Here is a 17,635-nt window from a genome sequence, read left to right as displayed (position 1 = left end):
ATTTGGTGCACACTTAGAAGTTACTTGCGTTTCTTCATCTTGCAGTCAGTTTAGTATCAAATGATTTCAATCTTGTAGAATATATCCTTAGACGTCAAGCAGCTTCAGGCTTCCATTTAAGGCCGCAAAACCGTAGACAAGTCCTGCTGCACTTAAGCAATATTTAAGGAATGACTCAAAAACGTGCCTCATAAACTCATAAACGAACGCAAACTAACAAACAGCTTCATCATCACTACATGCGATCCTCAGTGATACTACAGAATCCTTGAGGCAGGGGTTGTGACCCGAATTTCACAATGTTTCGCAGCAGTGCAAGATTCTCGGCGTCTTCCAGCAGACCCCAGGATCCCGGTCCCACCACAAACTCCTCCGCTGTCATGGTCAGAAATCGAAGTTTTGGAAAAAAGGTACGCATCATTGCCTTCAACTCCACGGGAACGTCCAAACCGAGACTCCTGACGCACTGTTCTTGGGCTCAGCCGAAGACCGCTTTCGTGATGCTGTCTTCAGAGACTTTCTTGATATTGTCCACAATGTACCGAACGGTGTCTTCCAATGCACCGTTGAATTCCTTTGAAGTAAGAACGGCTGGCGCATTAGTAGAGGTCAGAAGAGTCTGTACGACGCCGTCCATGTCTGCTTCCCGGCTCCGCATATAATAATCTATGAAAGAGCACAATTGGTCGGCCTTGAGATTCTTCTCGATGTATGCGCTGCAGGCGTCTGCCAGCTGCGGAACGAGGTACTTCTTAGCGGCGAACCTCGCATGCAGTGCGTAACTGATCTTCTTGAGCTGCGGCTTTCCTGAGTAGAGATACCTGCATTGATCGTAAAGAAACGGTGGACATAATTGAAAACGCCACTTCCACTTTATTGCAGGTAGAGTCTGCATCACGCTTGCGTCAGCGCCATAGCGGCGGCCTGCGCTGAAAACATACGGCTTCAAAAAGCTGCTAATTCGCTTATGAAGTGACGTATGCGTGCACGCGGAGTGACTATGAGCTACGAGCAAGGTAGTATACTTGCAATTAATCTGGACAAGAGGTGCTGCCTAATTTCAGGAGGAGGAGGAGGAAAAAACCCTATTTAAATAAAAAAAAAACGTAAACACTCCCAGGAAGACCTCTTAATCCAGCAGCCCTCTGGCTGCTCCTTCTAGCTTAGCCAGCTCGACTAGCCGCAATTGATCTGCAGGTTGCGTGGCTAGAAGGGCAGCCTCCCAGGAAGAGGGGGTGGCTGCCTAATTTCAGTTCTTATTGCCCGCTAATCATTTACGACTGCTTAAGCAGAAATGACGCATACAATAGAGAGGAAAGAATTCGTACTCGTAGTGCATGCAGACTGATGGAAATTTCTGCTACACATTTGGTCCACTACACTCTTTCATTAAACTGCCAGGGCAATAAAAGTGATAAAAAATAATAAAGAAAAGCACCTCAGAAGCCTTCAAAGTTGTGAGAGAGCTGCTTAGAACTACAGCTGCTATACTCGTGCAACAATAGTACGCCTGCATAAGCGCGGAGCCTACAGCAACGTCGCCTCCTGCGGGCGCGCCTGGCGACGAACTGCGCTGCTCCCTGCCTGCCCTACTCGTCGCTGGTCCAAGTCGGTTTCGCCGGGCGGCACTTAGAATGAACGTGTCAGCGGCTCAACGCTATAATAAAGGTAAGTCTTCCATAACTGCTTTACTATCAGAAGCCTATGTCATTGTAAAATAAGCTTGATAAAACGTATGTATGGCGACTGTCCTCAATGGACCTAATTTGCTCTCCGCCGTCGACTGTTCCTAGCCGCTTGCAGCATTTCTTGGTGCACCGGGTCACACTGGCGCTTCGTAGTGATTGTAGGTGCGTTCTGCGATGTAAGCAATTGTCGATTGCAGTTCAGTGTTGCCAAAACTACACTGGATGGCCACTTTAATTAGGTAAAGTTTATGAATGTTTTCTTAACAATCGCCTAATCCGCACACATAAAAGCGGGCTCAAAACGTCGCACTAAAGCGGTGCCTCGATCAGTGCGATTCAAACTATACACTCACGAGCATTCCTTCTTAGTCAAAGCCACTCCAGCTTTTTGTTAACTTTTCCCAGCCGCTCGCATTGCGTCGGAATTTGTATCGAAGCGAGCGGCCGACATCGGCACTGCTACAGGTAAAAAGTTATCGGAGAGAGATTTGGTGACAGCTGTTCTCAGGCGACAACGGCAAGTTTCCGAATGATCCGTGTTGGCGCAACGTGACAGGATCGCCAAAATGATGCAAGCATCATGTTTACGGTCACAGATGCAGTTGATAATTGTTTCCGAAGTATGACTTCGCCATATGGCGGAGTCACACTGCATACAGAGCAGACGACGCGCCTACTCGTTGACGTCACTAGTTTTTTTGGTCCACGTGACATTTCAACTTTGTCTTTTTTGTTTGACGGTAGGTAAAAAACAAGCAACTACGAAACTAAATCAGAAACTGGTATCTCTTAACTCCTGGGCCTCAAGAAGAGAGACTGCGCCTGCGTCGACTTTCGGATGGATACCATCACATTCGAGTATAATATGGTTAATTGTTTCTGTGGATTTACCACATACTGGACATGTGTCATCTTCATTTTTTCTCTCTTTTTCTTTGTAACATGCTGTAAAGCTATTTAGTGCTTCTAACACCGTGCACTATATGCTAACGGAATCGCTACGAACTATTTACAGTGCAAAAGTACAGCAGGAACATTTCGGTGTCCCTACCCCTTTAAAGCATTTTACGAGTGAAATGCGCAAGCAATATTTTCTGGATCCATTGCACACGGATGCAAGTTAATGAAGACGACGACATACCATGAACAGTGCGGCAGTGACGGTTAAACTAGGGGAAAATGTCAAAAGTGGCTCGGTCCATGGTTGGGCCTCCAAAATGCATGACATAACTGAATGAGGAATTGGCGCCACCGCGGAAATTAGTGGCCGCAGGAACGCATAGCAAGAAAGATAGCAGCTCAAGTCCTGGAGTTTACACAATTTTTAATTCATAAATGCATTTAACGGCTAAACTTTCATCTTCCATATTCCGTCATAATTCCGTCCACCAAAGCAGTTGGCACGGTTACTATATAAGAGGGTTTTCAGAAATTCTCGTGTTGCTGTAGCGTTACTTCATAATAATATCAGATGAAGAAGTACTGACAGTGATTAACATTTACAGTACAACCTCCAATACAGATATTGCGGAGGTAAAAGGCTGTTTGTAAAAGGCTGTTTATCTGAAAATGTTTCTATCCCGGCACGAAGGATTGCAGGTGGAGGGTGGAACATAGGAGCGTCCCCTTTGAAACGGAATGGTAGCAGTTGCTCTCATGCTCGGTTTTTTTGCTATATCTTAATTATTGTTTTAGGTCGGTTTACTATACCATAGTTCCATTTATTGAATTTTTGTTTCTGCATTACTAACATTGTGTCACTTTTCTGCTTTTGGGCCACTAATCTACCAATCGTATTTTGCTAGCTTCCACCCAAGGTTCATTCACCCAACCACTGGCATCTCTAAACCCCAGGGCCTCAGTAAGAGCGACTGCTCCTGCATCGACTTCTTGATGAATACCATCACATTCGAGTATAAGATGGTTAATTGTTTCTGTGGATTTACCACGTACTGCACATGTGTCATCTTCATAGTTAAATATCATTTTGTAACTGCGTGTTCTAAGGCGCCCTGATCTAGCTTCAAAGAGTAGGGTACTGCATCTTGAGTTATCAAAGAAAGCTTCCTTCCTGATCTGCCTTTCCCACTTTCGGTATAGTTTTACCCTGTCTTTAGTTTCCATACAATTTATCAAATTTTTACCTTCTGTTTTTCACCTGTTGCTTAACGCTCTTTACTTCTTCGTCCTTGTGACCAGCCTACTTACTGGTTAGTTTTCTAGTTCTGCCTGCACTCTTAGTCAACGCTTTTTAGGTATAGGTATGTAAATATTTTAGCTACTGTTGTGCAAAGCCGACCAATCTTCACTGTTGCGCCAGGCCGGCCAAGCTTCACCGCGTCACCGGGTTGTGTGGCGCCGCCGTGTCGCGGAAATGGACGTTGTTCTTCTTCTGCCCCTCCGTTTGCGGTTTCGGGAGGAACACGACCTCGGCAGGCGGGAGAGAAGGAACCCGCGTGCTGCTCCAGTATTCGAAAGCCGGGATGCGCGGCCGACCATCGGACGCTTTGTTGCCATCGGCTCCGAAATGGGTCCCGGGACCTGTGGCCCCGTTCTGCGACGTTGGGACCTGCCGCTGCATCTCGACCGCCTGCTGCCTGACACTGATCTGTGAGGGCGGGGCCGGACGAGAACAAGACTCGAGAGTGATTTCGGACGAATGTGTTGTGAATCGACTGAGAGAGATTGCTCGAGAGGCTCTCAAAGAAGGCAGGCTGCCATCCTGCTCTCCGAGTTCTTTGATCGTGCTGTAAATAGCTGTATAAAGCTCTTTTCCTTCGTTCTTTCCAACTACGTCTTATATCATAGACTTCATTGCTATTTTCCCACCCCGACACCACGCTACCCGTGATTCACGATACTGCCCACCTGTTACTGTCCAATTTCCTCAGGCGTTTCGCATACAATACTTTACTCTGAGCCTCCCGTACTTAGAAAGATGTCCAGCCCATATCTCTCTGTACCGCCTCATTTGTAGTTTTGCCGTGGGCAGCCAGTGCTAATCGTCCGACGGCTCTCTGATTTATTTCTAATGCCGACTGTATCTCTGCTTTTAGGCACAAAACAGCATTTCCGAAAGAAAGCCCGGGCACCATAATTTCTTTCCAAATACCCCTCAACACACCTGATACCTGTAGTGCCCCCACAATGCCCTACGCTACATCATCCCGGCATTTCTTCGCCATTTTGTCCTACGTGATGATTGCTCATGCGTTTCAATGTATTCCAATCCTTCGTTTACCCACACCCCTAGATATTTATATTCTGTCAGGTATGGGCATTTCAGGGCCTTGCATTATTTATCAAACCCGACCTAACTGCGCTAAAACTGAGCTTAGAGCGTCCCTTTCCTCTTCACAATACTTAACTACAGTTTGCAAGTCTTCCCGGTTATCTGCTAACAGCACAATATCGTCTGCATACATTACACGAGGGGGCACTGCTCTACCACCTTTCCGCCTAATCTATTTGACAGGTTAAAACCAAGGTTACTTTCTTGTATCCTCCGTTCCATATTTATAATATAAAGCCTGAACAGCAGTGATGATTGAGCACAAACTTGCCTTAATCCTTTGCATACCTTGACAACGTCCGTACTTCTTATCCATTCCCATGTAATTTCTACTTTGTTATCCCGGTATATTTCTTGCAGGAAATCTGTTATCTCATGACCAATACCATCTTTTTTTATATGTTCCACGGGAGTTCCCTGTTTACGTTGTCGTACGCCCCTTTTAGACCATATAAAAAGGACTATTTTCCACTCTAAATATATTGATGCATTGGGTAAGCACGAACCTACCATTTCTAAAGCCGTTCTGAAGTTTTCCGAGTATCTTCTTTTTTTCTACCCATGATTGCATCTTTAATTTCACCGCCTGCATACCCAACCTGCATAAAAAACAGATGTTATGGTAATCGGCCTGCAGGATTTTATGTGCGTCCTATCTCCTTTCCCTTTATAAATGAAATTAATTTTACTCTGCCGCCAGCTGTTCCGAATTCGCTTATTCGTTGTGACCGTTTTCAAAGCTTTTAACAACGTTTCCTTACTTCCTGAACCGAATTCATTAATCAGCTTGATCGGAATTTCATCTATTCCTGTTGATGTGCCCTTAGGAATATTTTTTTTCTGCCTTTTTTCAGTTTAGATCGGTAAGTTCCAAGCTGCTTTGTATACGGCTGACTTGTGTTATTGCTCCCAGATTTGCGGAGATTATCCTATCGTCGCTCCTAAATGGCTCGGCAATAACTGCTGTAATGTAGTTCACAGCGTTGTCTCCCTTTAAACAATTTCCCTCGTTATCTTGAATCCAGTCCTGCTTTCTAGAGTTTATATGGTTCTAGAGTTTTCTTGGTCCGCCATTTGTGGCATCGTGTATTTCAGCCATCCAGCGATCGGTAGACTGCTTGATTTTACTTTGGACGAGGGCCAGTACATCAAGTTTCTTTTGTCAATACGATTCCCATTTTTGGTCTATTTTCTCATGAGATACCTGTGCTTGCTTTGCCTCTCGGTGTTCCCTTGAAGCAGCCCGCCGTTGTTCAATGGCTTCCCTGATTTCCTTATCCACTAGCTCACTCGCTTCCTCTTTCCATTCCAACTGTTTGCTACTTTACCCTCCCTAATTTTCCTCCTTATGAGTAGTTCTACCTGTTCATAATTCCAGTCTTCCATGGGGTTTTCTCTATTGCTTCCTCTATGTCTCCTGCTTTCTGCGCTATTTGATCGTCGTTTAACTGTCCGTTTGCTTTTTGTCTAAGTTCCTTTCTCTTTTCATCAAGGGGCCCATCTGCTGACTAATACGCTCATTATCACTTCCCACATTACACTCTCCTTCTTCGTCTGTTGCAGTTTTTGTGAGTTTGCTATAAATTCCATGCGATATTAGACAGACAGTAGTCAATGGTCGTCTACCTGTTCCGGAATTCCCATGAAATTTGTCCCTCACATTTTCTTTCTCTATTTACAATACCTAGGTTGTGTCGCTTACAGACATATCTAGCATTAGCTTCCCGTCACAATCCGTATATTCATCTAGATTACCGATGTTGCCATTCATGTCCACCTGTATAATAATATCGGCCCCGTCTCCAAACTGGCTTATATCGTCACTGAGACATTCAACGATATCCCTGTTTTCCAGCCTGAATTAGTGTCTTGTTCCCAATAAACTACCCCTAGCCATTTCCTTATGTCGGCAATTGTTCCTGATAGCCATATATGTTCTTTGGAATATGCATTTATTTTTTGCGAATGTGTTCCTTGATTTGTCAAAATAGCTCCCCCTCCACCCTTCTCCATTCTCGTTTCGTTGCGCCCTTCTCAGACGTAGCCCATTTTACAAAACTTGGAAAAACCGGTTTGAATGGACTGGGCTGTTAAGCGGAGGGGCGGGGGAGGGCGGGGGGTGGAGGGAGTCGTCAACACTTTCCTGTGCAACGAGAGCAGCCCAGTTCCCCAATATGGCAGCACCCTTCACCCATTTTAAAATCGTGTTATATATTCTAGCCGATGTTGAATTAGTGGCGCCATCTGGTGCCCTAACGTAGGTCATAATGTTGGTTGAATCGGGTTAACGGCCCCAGATAACGCAACATGTCCAGAAGTAGTCTACACTCCGTTAATTAGGTACTTGTGCTTGACTGCTTGAACTACTAGCCTTTTCATTTTGCTTATCCCTCTCGTCAACCACTTCTTATATTGCCAAGACGCTATGAACTATGATTGTTGTTAATAAACCACTTCAAGCCACAACAAGAAGTGAAACTTCTATTGATTACATCTTTGCACGACACGTCGCTGTAACAAGCATGGACTGCGTGTTACCGCAGCTATGCCGCTACTTGCTCTCCTGTGCAGCAGAACAGGAGCACACACCACGCGTGATTAAAACTTATCTCCTCACAATCTGTACTTTGTTTATCATAACAGAACATGCGCTAGCATGCATGGATTTCCGCAGTATAATGATCAAGGCGTAGCAAGCATGGATTAGACCAGCAATTCTTTTTCTCAGGAATCATTGACTGTGCGTGGTGACACATTCTTTCCATAATTCTTATACACGCCGCTGATGAAACAAGATAAGATTTCGTGTTAAAATGAGAGTACATAACTTTTGATACACAAATCACCTTGGCTGGCCTTTTCCTGCGCTTGCCAGAACATGCTCTCATGCGGTGGCCTACAGATCTGATCGCTCGCGCTCTTTTAGGGTCTCAACATTGTATTGACCACAATTATTTTATTTCTATCGTAGTCAGAGGCTTCACACAGTCCGAAAACGAGGCTTTCGGAAATAGGCAGCCTTAGTGCTGGCGAACTAAATCATCCTCTTCAGCCAGTTTTTGTGCATCAATCTTTCATTCTCCTATTATTACTATAGCTGCTATTCTGGGCAGATCATGCACTCACACACAAAAAGAACATAGTCACTCCGTAAGTACAGTGTGTGAGTTTGTGCACAGGCGGCCGAAAAAACCGAAAAAGGAGAGAGCATGGAACGCATGCTAAGCAACACCTGAGAAGCATTCACTAAAAATGCACCATACCATTGAGTGTTTTGCACTGTTTACAGACTGTTAACATTTTAATCTTTGCGCAAGATATGTCAGTGCAGGTCGACTGTACCGCAAGGCGGTCATTATATGTATTATAGAGCTCTGCCGCGAAGTGAATAGTGAACTGAATTTCGCCAATTAACTTTTATACTTACTATTTTACCGTTTATCCTGTTAAAAAACTGAAAGTTGTCAACATAAAAGCGGAGTCCAGTTTTTAGATTTTCTTGATCTTCAAAGCATTTCGAAATATAATTTCGTTGAAATTACGTTGAAAAGCTCTGGAAGTGCGATTCTCGAATAGACAATTTTTAAAATGGCGATGCTTGCCCATCTACCTTCCCCAAAGACGGAATCAGTTGGTGCATTTTATGCGGTAGAAGTAGGCGAACTGATTTCTGCGGCAATACTACGCCCAGAAAAGCCTTTCAAAGTGTGCATTGCGGGAAGCTATCTTCATGAGCTAAATGTGCACATTTTTCACGTTGCATATTTGAAAATGCATTGGTCATGAAAAAAAGAATTTAAACTGGACTCAGATACTAGATTTAGAGCCTCAAATTTCCCAATGAAATGTTAGAATATTAAATTATATTAGCAATACGATTAGAGAAATTTGTTTGTTTCATCGCGGAGCTCCGCCACCCACATAATGTTTGCCTTGCTGTACAATGAGTGTCTACAGACCGACAGTGGTATATCTCACAGGTTTTAAAATAGCGATCAAAAGAACACCGGTTATATCTGACAACCCAATGAAAAAAAAAAAAAAGCACTTAATGGGTGACAGTGCAGTCGTGGAGATGTGTCGATAACTGATAGATGTAAATTTTGCTGCAGGTTTTCTTTCTGAGTCTTTTTTGATAATAATAATATTAATAATAATAAAATTTATTATCTCCTTTTTCCAATACAAATACAGGGCTGCCAAAGCTTCTGGATGCTTGAATGGCAGTGCTCGGCAGTAAACAGCATATAAGCCATTCACTGATACATGAAAAACAACAAGAAAAACGAAAAAACCGAAACAACAAAAACGAAAACAATGAGACAAAAAAAAAATGGATTCAAAAGAGCGAACGCAAAAATGCACACACGCCAGGTGAAAAAACATGTAAAAACACAACTAACAAAGCTGTGTACTAGAACTAACATCTTAATTTCACAAGACAATCTTTCACTACCTTTTTGGAATGAGCAGAAAATATTTCTTTGGGTAACCAGCTTAAGAACAGAGGGAACAATGTTTTAGAAGACACTGGCCATAGCGTGTACGCACTCTAGGCACGAGAAAATAATAGCGACTTGGCAGATCTTTCACAGGAAGATAAGGTGTGGAAAAATTATTTGACCAGACGTGTTTAAACTATTGTTTCAGAAGATAGATGAAAAAAGTCAAGCATACGTAAAAGTTCAAAAACGTTACTATGTTCATCACGTGACCTACCATGTAATACTGATTTAAGGGCGGATTTCAATAAACTGATCATTTTATTTCGTCAAAAGGCGGAGCAGAAATAAAAGCAGCAAATACCATAGCGTAACACACTGTAGGCTAAGGCGTATACTATTTGCTTGCGTACATTCATAGGGCAAAGGGGCTTGACAGAGTACAGCAAACACGCAACTTTCCGGAGCTGAGAACATGCAAAAGACAAATGAATATTCCAAGACATGCCGGAATCAAAGAATACTCCTGAGTATTTCACTGTTGACACAGGGATAATTGACGGACACTTGCAATGAAGACAATTAGGTTTGTACAAACGAATTGATACGCCATTAGGAATTCCCTTTAAATAATTGTGAAAAAATACTAATTGTTTCTTTTTATTGTTAACACTTATTAAGTTAATGCTGAACCATTCCATTACTAACTCCCTGTCATGTTGAATAAAAGATAATGCTATCTTATAGTCCTTGTGTCTAGAAACTAAGAGCGTATCATCAGCATATTGAAAAACACGGCACAGTTTGCAAACAGAGCTCAAACCATTGACATATAAATTAAACAAAATAGGTGCAAGTATGGACCTCTACGGAACACCGGATGTGATCTCCTGCTGGCCACTTCTATATTTGCTTAATGCAACAAGCTGTGAGCGATTGGATAGATAATTAACAAGAAGAGGCAGAAAAGGACCTCTAAACCCATAATTGTGGAGTTTATCTGACAACACATCATGGCTAACAGAGTCAAATGCCTTAGACACGTCCAAAAATAAGGCACAAGCAAATTCATTTTCTTCAATCCAGCTCTGTAGCAGATCACATAGATCATCTAGCGCGTTCTGCGTACCACGATCCTTAATAAACCCAAACTGATTACCAGAGAACACGTCATAAGCTTCAAGAAAAGTGATCATCACAATAGAAATGTGTTTTTCTAAAACAAGCGCAATGCATGGTACGATCGAGATACCACGATAATTTTCAACTTTATTTTTTTACTCCATTCTTGTAGATAGGGATAGCCATCACCTTCTTCAAGCTCTCAGGTACTGTTCGGGTGGAAATTATGCCATTGATAATCGCGAGCAGAACATGCTTTAATCGTTCAAAACTTCTGATAAGTGAATCGACAGAGATACCATCCCACCCTGGAGACTTTAGCCTGCTAAAGCCAGAAAGGATGCAACGTAGATCGTCCTGAGAGCAAGAAGGCAGAAATGCTGATTCAAGCACCGATTTCATGCTGTGAGATGGTAGATTACGTAGTGTTGAATGTGCGGCCAGATCAGCAGTTTAAAAAAAAAAAAGGTATTGAACTCATCAGCAGCAAGTGTCAGAGATAACGCCCCAAAGTTGCGGGAAATGGAATCAGCTACGTTTCTAGGTCACAACCATCTAAGCGATTATCAACATCTCAGGACCTAGCTGGCTTCCTTTTCGATGCCTTAAACCTTGCCTGGAAATATTGACCTTTTTTTTAATCGGAGTAATGCGTTAGCCCTGTTGCGGGAAGACCTGTGCAGCGCCATCAATTCAGTGTTTCTAGGTTAACGCCTACAACGGTCCCAAGCCATTTCCCTTAATAGCCGCTATAACATCGGTAGTAATCCACGGACAATCAGTCTTCCTTTGCTTAATGATTATAGTTTTTTTACAGGACTCTAACAACTGTGAGAATGTTTCAACGAATGAATCGTAGAGAGCTTTCAGACGTGTGCGTTAGGAACAGATCCTGTAGTCGTACTTTTCAATTGCGGAGTCAAGTCGATGTCGGTCAACGACATTGATTGTGTCCAGTTCACCTTGCTTCATCGCCGTTATACCAGCATGTGAAAAAACACGGCAGCCAACGAAGAAATGGTCCGACATTTTTTGTTCTATGATTAATAAACTGGATTCATTGTGTTCAAGGCGAACGTTCACGTGCTCAAGGCATGGTGATATTAATTTAATACCAAACATTTCAACGCGAGTGGGAAGGTTGATTGTGGCATCAAGGCCGGCATCGACAAGAGTGTTTACAAGAGTGTTTAGGTAATCGACAACCGATTGTTCTTTAGCTCTTAGAAGGTCGATATTTTTATTACCAATCATGCAAATTTGACCCTTTGGAAAGGTGGTCTTGCTGAGCTCTTCGATGAAGTAAGCAGTATTTTGCTTTGGCGGACGATAAATTGCAACCACAGTTATTTCAAAAAGCCCCTTGTGAATGCAGAGAGCTAATGATTCTGCTGTGTTGAAAGAGATAGAAGTAGTCGTCGAAACCCAACAGTCTTTACAGTTCTTATGACCGCCGCATGACCAATAGAGGCCACCTTCTCTTTCTCTCGGCAATATTTTAGGCAAAAACTGTAGCTCACGCACTCTTGTCTTCAACGCAATTGACAACAAGATGCTATTTCAAAACCATTTCAAGCGCATTGAGCAATTTTTTAAATAAAGCCGCAGCCCTTACTGTGCGAATCCACTAAGCCTAACTTATTAAATGAATCACTCTAGCACAGTACCAAATGAAGCCTGTGGCTCGGAATAATCTTCCTCACCTGAGAAGTATATTAAAGCCGTCCGGATGGACGTCAATGATGACAACCTGATCTTTTTCTGCGAGGTCACCTTAGAACATTGCGTGGAAGACCTCGTTTCTCATTGCCAGGAAAAGCTTGTGAGCCCGAAACTTCCGCTCCGGAACATCGGGATCATCTTCCGGACGTACTACAAACTCGAAATCGGTGAACTCGCCACTGTCCAGGAAGGCCTCGACGCTGAACTGTAAAGAAAACAAGGTTTGTCAGTTACCGGCGCTTACCACTTGCAACGCGCTAATACCTGTGAAATACGCGCAAAAACCACGGGAGGGCGTTTTTATTAGCCCGCTTTGCTGTTTTCTGACCGGGAGCTGTACATGGAACCGTTTGCTACTGAACACAACAATGACAACTCCCACGAAAAAAAAAAAAATCAACCTGTTTGCATGCTGTTTGCATAGACACATTGCCATATTCACTTTTGGCACTTCCATTCACTAACGACGAAAAAAGTGAGCTTGTCACGTTTTACCCAAGCAACGCCAGGCTTTGCGCCAGGTCTGATTAAAAAAAAAAAGTGCAATCACCATAGTATGCAGTCGCAGCAAAGTTTCTTGTCATTGCTAAATATCTCTTCCCCCCTCCCTCCTGTCATGCTTAGATGAGCGCTAACAAAACTCGTCACGGGATATGTACTAAGTTGACGTTATTGAACCCTCTGGTTTTTCTAAGTTTTCCCTGAGTACTTTTGTAAAATTAATTCCCCATATTAGACAGAACGTTTTATTTCAAGATGCGCGCAGATAATGCCAACTGGTACTGTCAATAACAAATAAGCGTGCTAGAAAGAAGAGAAGCTTTGCAGTAGAGGTCTACGGAGGACAGAATATTCCCGTAAAGACAAACTCACGTGACAAATAGTAATTTCCGTTTCAAAAAAAAGAAAAAACGTACGACACAGCTCAGAGAAATTCACGGGTAATCGAACACCTTCGTAAGAAATGGCAATACTCACTGCAAATTGCGTGGAATCATTTTCTAATATATTTAAAAGAATTCGTACAAATTATCAGTAACCTGATTGTTTAGAGGTTGCAAGTTTATCACGAGATTCTATATCAACAAAAAATAGCAATAACATCTATTTGAACCAGCCACATGTAATAGCAATCTGTCAAAAATTGTGTAGGCCTGAGAGGAAGCCATCTTTGGCACCAAAACTCTTTGGAAGCCAGCAGCCTCAAGCGTTCTAAAGTACTAGCTGCTCTTGCGCAGTGCATTTGTATCATAGGAGCGGGGAAAATGAGCGGCTTCTTTATCAGATACACTATAAATGAGCAAACTGTTGGCTCATTTCTTATGTTCCACAAGAGAGCCGATCAGGCCTGGTTGGTTGATGCTGGCACAAGCAATAAATTCAACGAGGCTATGATGACGGGACATGAGAGGACAAGATGGACATTTGCAATGTTGCGCCGCTTGAAGAGCTTATTTGGGTTTTATATTAAACCCCCTACCTATCAACGTTAGCCACATTTTTATTTTTAATTTCTAGAGGGTACTTTGGACCACTAAAGTGCGATGAGGTGAAATCCATTATAGAGGGGTGGATCGTATCTTTCCACTAAGGCGCCTCTATCTCCTTCTTTTCTTTCAATCCCACCTTTCTCCCTTCCTTTACGGCGTGGTACATGTGTCCACGGAGAATTGTGACAGACACTGCGCCTTTTCTCTCCTGTAAATCAATTTCAAACGCCGCTGTTGCCTGCTGTACTAATGTCTCCTAGACATCTGGGTCTGCTTCTGTTTGCTATGTGGTGCGACGTTCGAGGAAGCGGCAAATGAAAAGCGCCGCACGGACGCCCAGCGGGGTCAGCTTCGTGTATTCATGAATCACCTGGTGACCTTGTGACCTGTCGTGACCGTACATCGCGCGCCCCTTGTCGAGCACAACTAGCATTCCATTGAAAGCATCAAATTTCATCGGTATTCTATAATTCGTCTACAGGAACGAAAAGGCGCAGTATCTGCCATTCGCGGAATCCCGCTATCATTCCCACGGTAGACAAGGGGAATTATGAACAGCGATTAATAATCCGGGGCGTGACGCCTTTAATAGCGCACGTTTGATGTGGCCCTACAGTATTTTTTATAACATTTTGCACTCTTCTGGCAAGTATCTTCATAAGCGCTTTATAATCAACAATTTTTGGCAGCAAATTAGCCTCATCCTCACTTTGGGTATTAAAACCACATGGGGTGTTCTAAATGACGGGGGCTATTGTGTGTGTGTGTGTGTGTGTGTGTGTGTGTGTGTGTGTGTGTGTGTGTGTGTGTGTGTGTGTGTGTGTGTGTGTGTGTGTGTGTGTGTGTGTGTGTGTGTGTGTGTGTGTGTGTGTGTGTGTGTGTGTGTGTGTGTGTGTGTGTGTGTGTGTGTGTGTGTGTGTGTGTGTGTGTGTGTGTGTGTGTGTGTGTGTGTGTGTGTGTGTGTGTGTGTGTGTGTGTGTGTGTGTGTGTGTGTGTGTGTGTGTGTGTGTGTGTGTGTGTGTGTGTGTGTGTGTGTGTGTGTGTGTGTGTGTGTGTGTGTGTGTGTGTGTGTGTGTGTGTGTGTGTGTGTGTGTGTGTGTGTGTGTGTGTGTGTGTGTGTGTGTGTGTGTGTGTGTGTGTGTGTGTGTGTGTGTGTGTGTGTGTGTGTGTGTGTGTGTGTGTGTGTGTGTGTGTGTGTGTGTGTGTGTGTGTGTGTGTGTGTGTGTGTGTGTGTGTCTGTGTGTGTGTGTGTGTCTGTGTGTGTGTGTGTGTGTGTGTGTGTGTGTGTGTGTGTGTGTGTGTGTGTGTGTGTGTGTGTGTGTGTGTGTGTGTGTGTGTGTGTGTGTGTGTGTGTGTGTGTGTGTGTGTGTGTGTGTGTGTGTGTGTGTGTGTGTGTGTGTGTGTGTGTGTGTGTGTGTGTGTGTGTGTGTGTGTGTGCGTGTGTGTGTGTGTGTGTGTGTGTGTGTGTGTGTGTGTGTGTGTGTGTGTGTGTGTGTGTGTGTGTCATAAATTTCCGTAAAGGCGCAATTAAGAACCTCAGTGATTTCTCATTTGAAACGCTTTTTGGCACCTAAGCCGTCAGAACCAGGGGATTTGCCAGCGCTCAACTCTTCCATAGCTCTTTCAATTTCTGTCATGCTGATTGGCCTCTCCAGCGTTCTTCTAGTTTCGGCATGCGGGACAAGAAGGCATTCTAAACTCCTCTTCTTGGATCTGTCGTCGGCCAAACAATTCCCGGTACTGCTCAACAAAAGCCAACTGAATTATATCACTGTCATTCGTTACCTCGTTTTTGTACTTTTTTGATTTCATTCTGAGTCGCGTACCTCTTTTCATCACTCAGCGAACGCTTAGTGGGCAATTCGTCGAGCCAGAAACGCTCGGCCCGCGCCCGTATCATGGCAGCTGTGTACTTGTCTTCAACGATAACCTCAAGCTTACCATCGGAACAAATGTGCACCTTCCAAGAACTGTTCTTGAATGCTGTGACGCCTTTGTAGAACGAGTTGCTATGATGCAGCTTGATCTTGCGAAGGCTTTCGACAGAGTGTCGCACGAAATTCTTTTCGCAGTACTAGAGCATGTGAATGTTGGCTCGGTGATATCAAAAGGTGTGCAGATGGCATGTGAAAGCTGTGTCGCACGTATTATTGTGAATAAGCAGTTATCAGAATGTGTGCCTGCCTGTTCTTCAGTACGGCAAGGTTGTCCGCTCTCACCTCTGATTTTTGCTATTTATTTTGAGCCATTTCTGTTATCATTGATACATAGTGAACGCGTCTACGGGTTCACTCCTCCAGTCTACGCAGGTAAAAGCACTGGCTTACGCGGATGAAATAGCAGTTTTTTTCGCAGATCGGGAAAGATTTAACTACTACTGTGTGTGACTACTGCAATAAGGAAGGGTGTGAAATCAATTGGGCGAAGAGCAATGCTTGTTGGCACGGTGAATGGGATAATACACCGGCAATGTTTGCTAATATGCGGTGGATGACTGTTGCAGCGAAGTACTTTGGTGTACCATTAGAAAATTATAAGAGCAGCAGAGAGTTGTGGAACGACACAACGCAAGACTAAGAAAAATGCGAATGGGTGGAAAGGGCGCGACCTCTCCGTGTTCGCACGTGCAAGCGTCTGCAATTTGTTTTTTATTACCACAATTTGGTATTTGCTGCAATTGTTATGCATGTCCCGCTTGAGAGAGAGACCCTTTAATGAAGAACAGAGATTTTAGCCGGCGTTTAAATTTCGTTGACATGCTACTCTGGGTAGGAAGGGGAATTCGGGAGGTCAAGATGGAAAAAGAATCGTGAGGAGATTAAAAGAAATGAAGGGGGGCCTAAAATGCGGCCATTAAGTGTGTTCTAAGGTGCATCGTGGAGTAATGGTATAAAATGAAATGATAAAATGCATAGTCCGATAAATGTGCTTACAGAGTTTACTGCGTGAATGTGCAGACACTGCATAGCTTATTAGATTTGGAGTCAAATTGGGAACGACCTAGATGCACTAATTTCTTTCTTCCCATGATTTCCTTTTGCACGAACAAACAGACCCTTTGTTGCGCACAATGATAGAGATGCGCTTAGGTAACGCGATACCTGGCTTTGTTGTGTCTAATTGTCCGGCCAGAAACCGCACTGTCACTGAATATTTACGAGAAGTTGTTTTTGCGTTACACAATTTGAGTGCCCATTTTTCGGTTGAGTATCTTAGTACAGTATTCCGGAAAAAATTGTATAAGGACTTGCTCAACCTGTTTGTACCCGAACCTCTATATTGTGGAGGCCCAGGAAAAGATGTCCTAAAGAGAGTTCGACCGTCAAATCGTTTTTCTTCAGGCTTCACTCTGGCATCCCTCCCGTAAAAACGTGGTTGAATGATAAAGGTATATTTATACCATGGGCCCTCAGCTGCACAATCTGTAAAAAATCAGAGACCATCGATCAAGTTTTTATAAAATGCTGGGATCCCGTTTTTCAGTGGGATATATTACAAAGAAATTAAAAAAAATTAACTACCCATTAATCCTTAGGGCATCCGGTTTTTATCCGTAACAAAGTGACGAGGTCCCACACGACGTGATTATGGTGCTGGGCCTCCACAGCATCTGGAAAGCGCGGATGGCATTTAGGCACGGGAAAGAAAATGTACGATCGATCCGGGACAACTTCATCGAAAGTGTCACATTTCTCGAAGATATTCTCCGCAGTCAGCCTGAGCATCCTCAGTGGATGGATGTGATTGACGCATTGACCACAATGAAAAAGTTTTAAGACATCACTTAAGTCAAAAGCGGGCTAGTGATTTCTATGCCTGTATGCACTTTGTTGACCGGCAATAAAGAAAAAAATATCTGGGCCGTGGCGTAATTGGTAA

At 43.5% G+C, this 17,635-nt stretch overlaps 1 pseudogene across 1 annotated transcript in view; it reads right to left on the bottom strand.

Annotated features, from left to right (window-relative positions):
• Positions 1–235: 235 nt before the first annotated feature.
• The window catches only part of LOC146177250 (BTB/POZ domain-containing protein 6-like), a 54,947-nt pseudogene continuing 37,547 nt past the window's right edge, over positions 236–17,635 (bottom strand). The window contains exons 3-4 of the transcript XR_014701352.1: positions 12,248–12,471; positions 236–821 (exon numbers count right to left, since the gene is read on the bottom strand). The product of XR_014701352.1 is annotated as a BTB/POZ domain-containing protein 6-like (transcript). The remainder of the gene's footprint in view (positions 822–12,247; positions 12,472–17,635) is intronic.

This window comes from Amblyomma maculatum, chromosome 10, assembly GCF_055883805.1.
Source record: "Amblyomma maculatum isolate TAMU_Amacu chromosome 10, ASM5588380v1, whole genome shotgun sequence".
NCBI lineage: Eukaryota > Metazoa > Arthropoda > Arachnida > Ixodida > Ixodidae > Amblyomma > Amblyomma maculatum.
The sequence above is the reverse complement of the archived record's forward strand: the minus strand, read 5'-3'. Positions and strand labels throughout refer to the sequence as shown.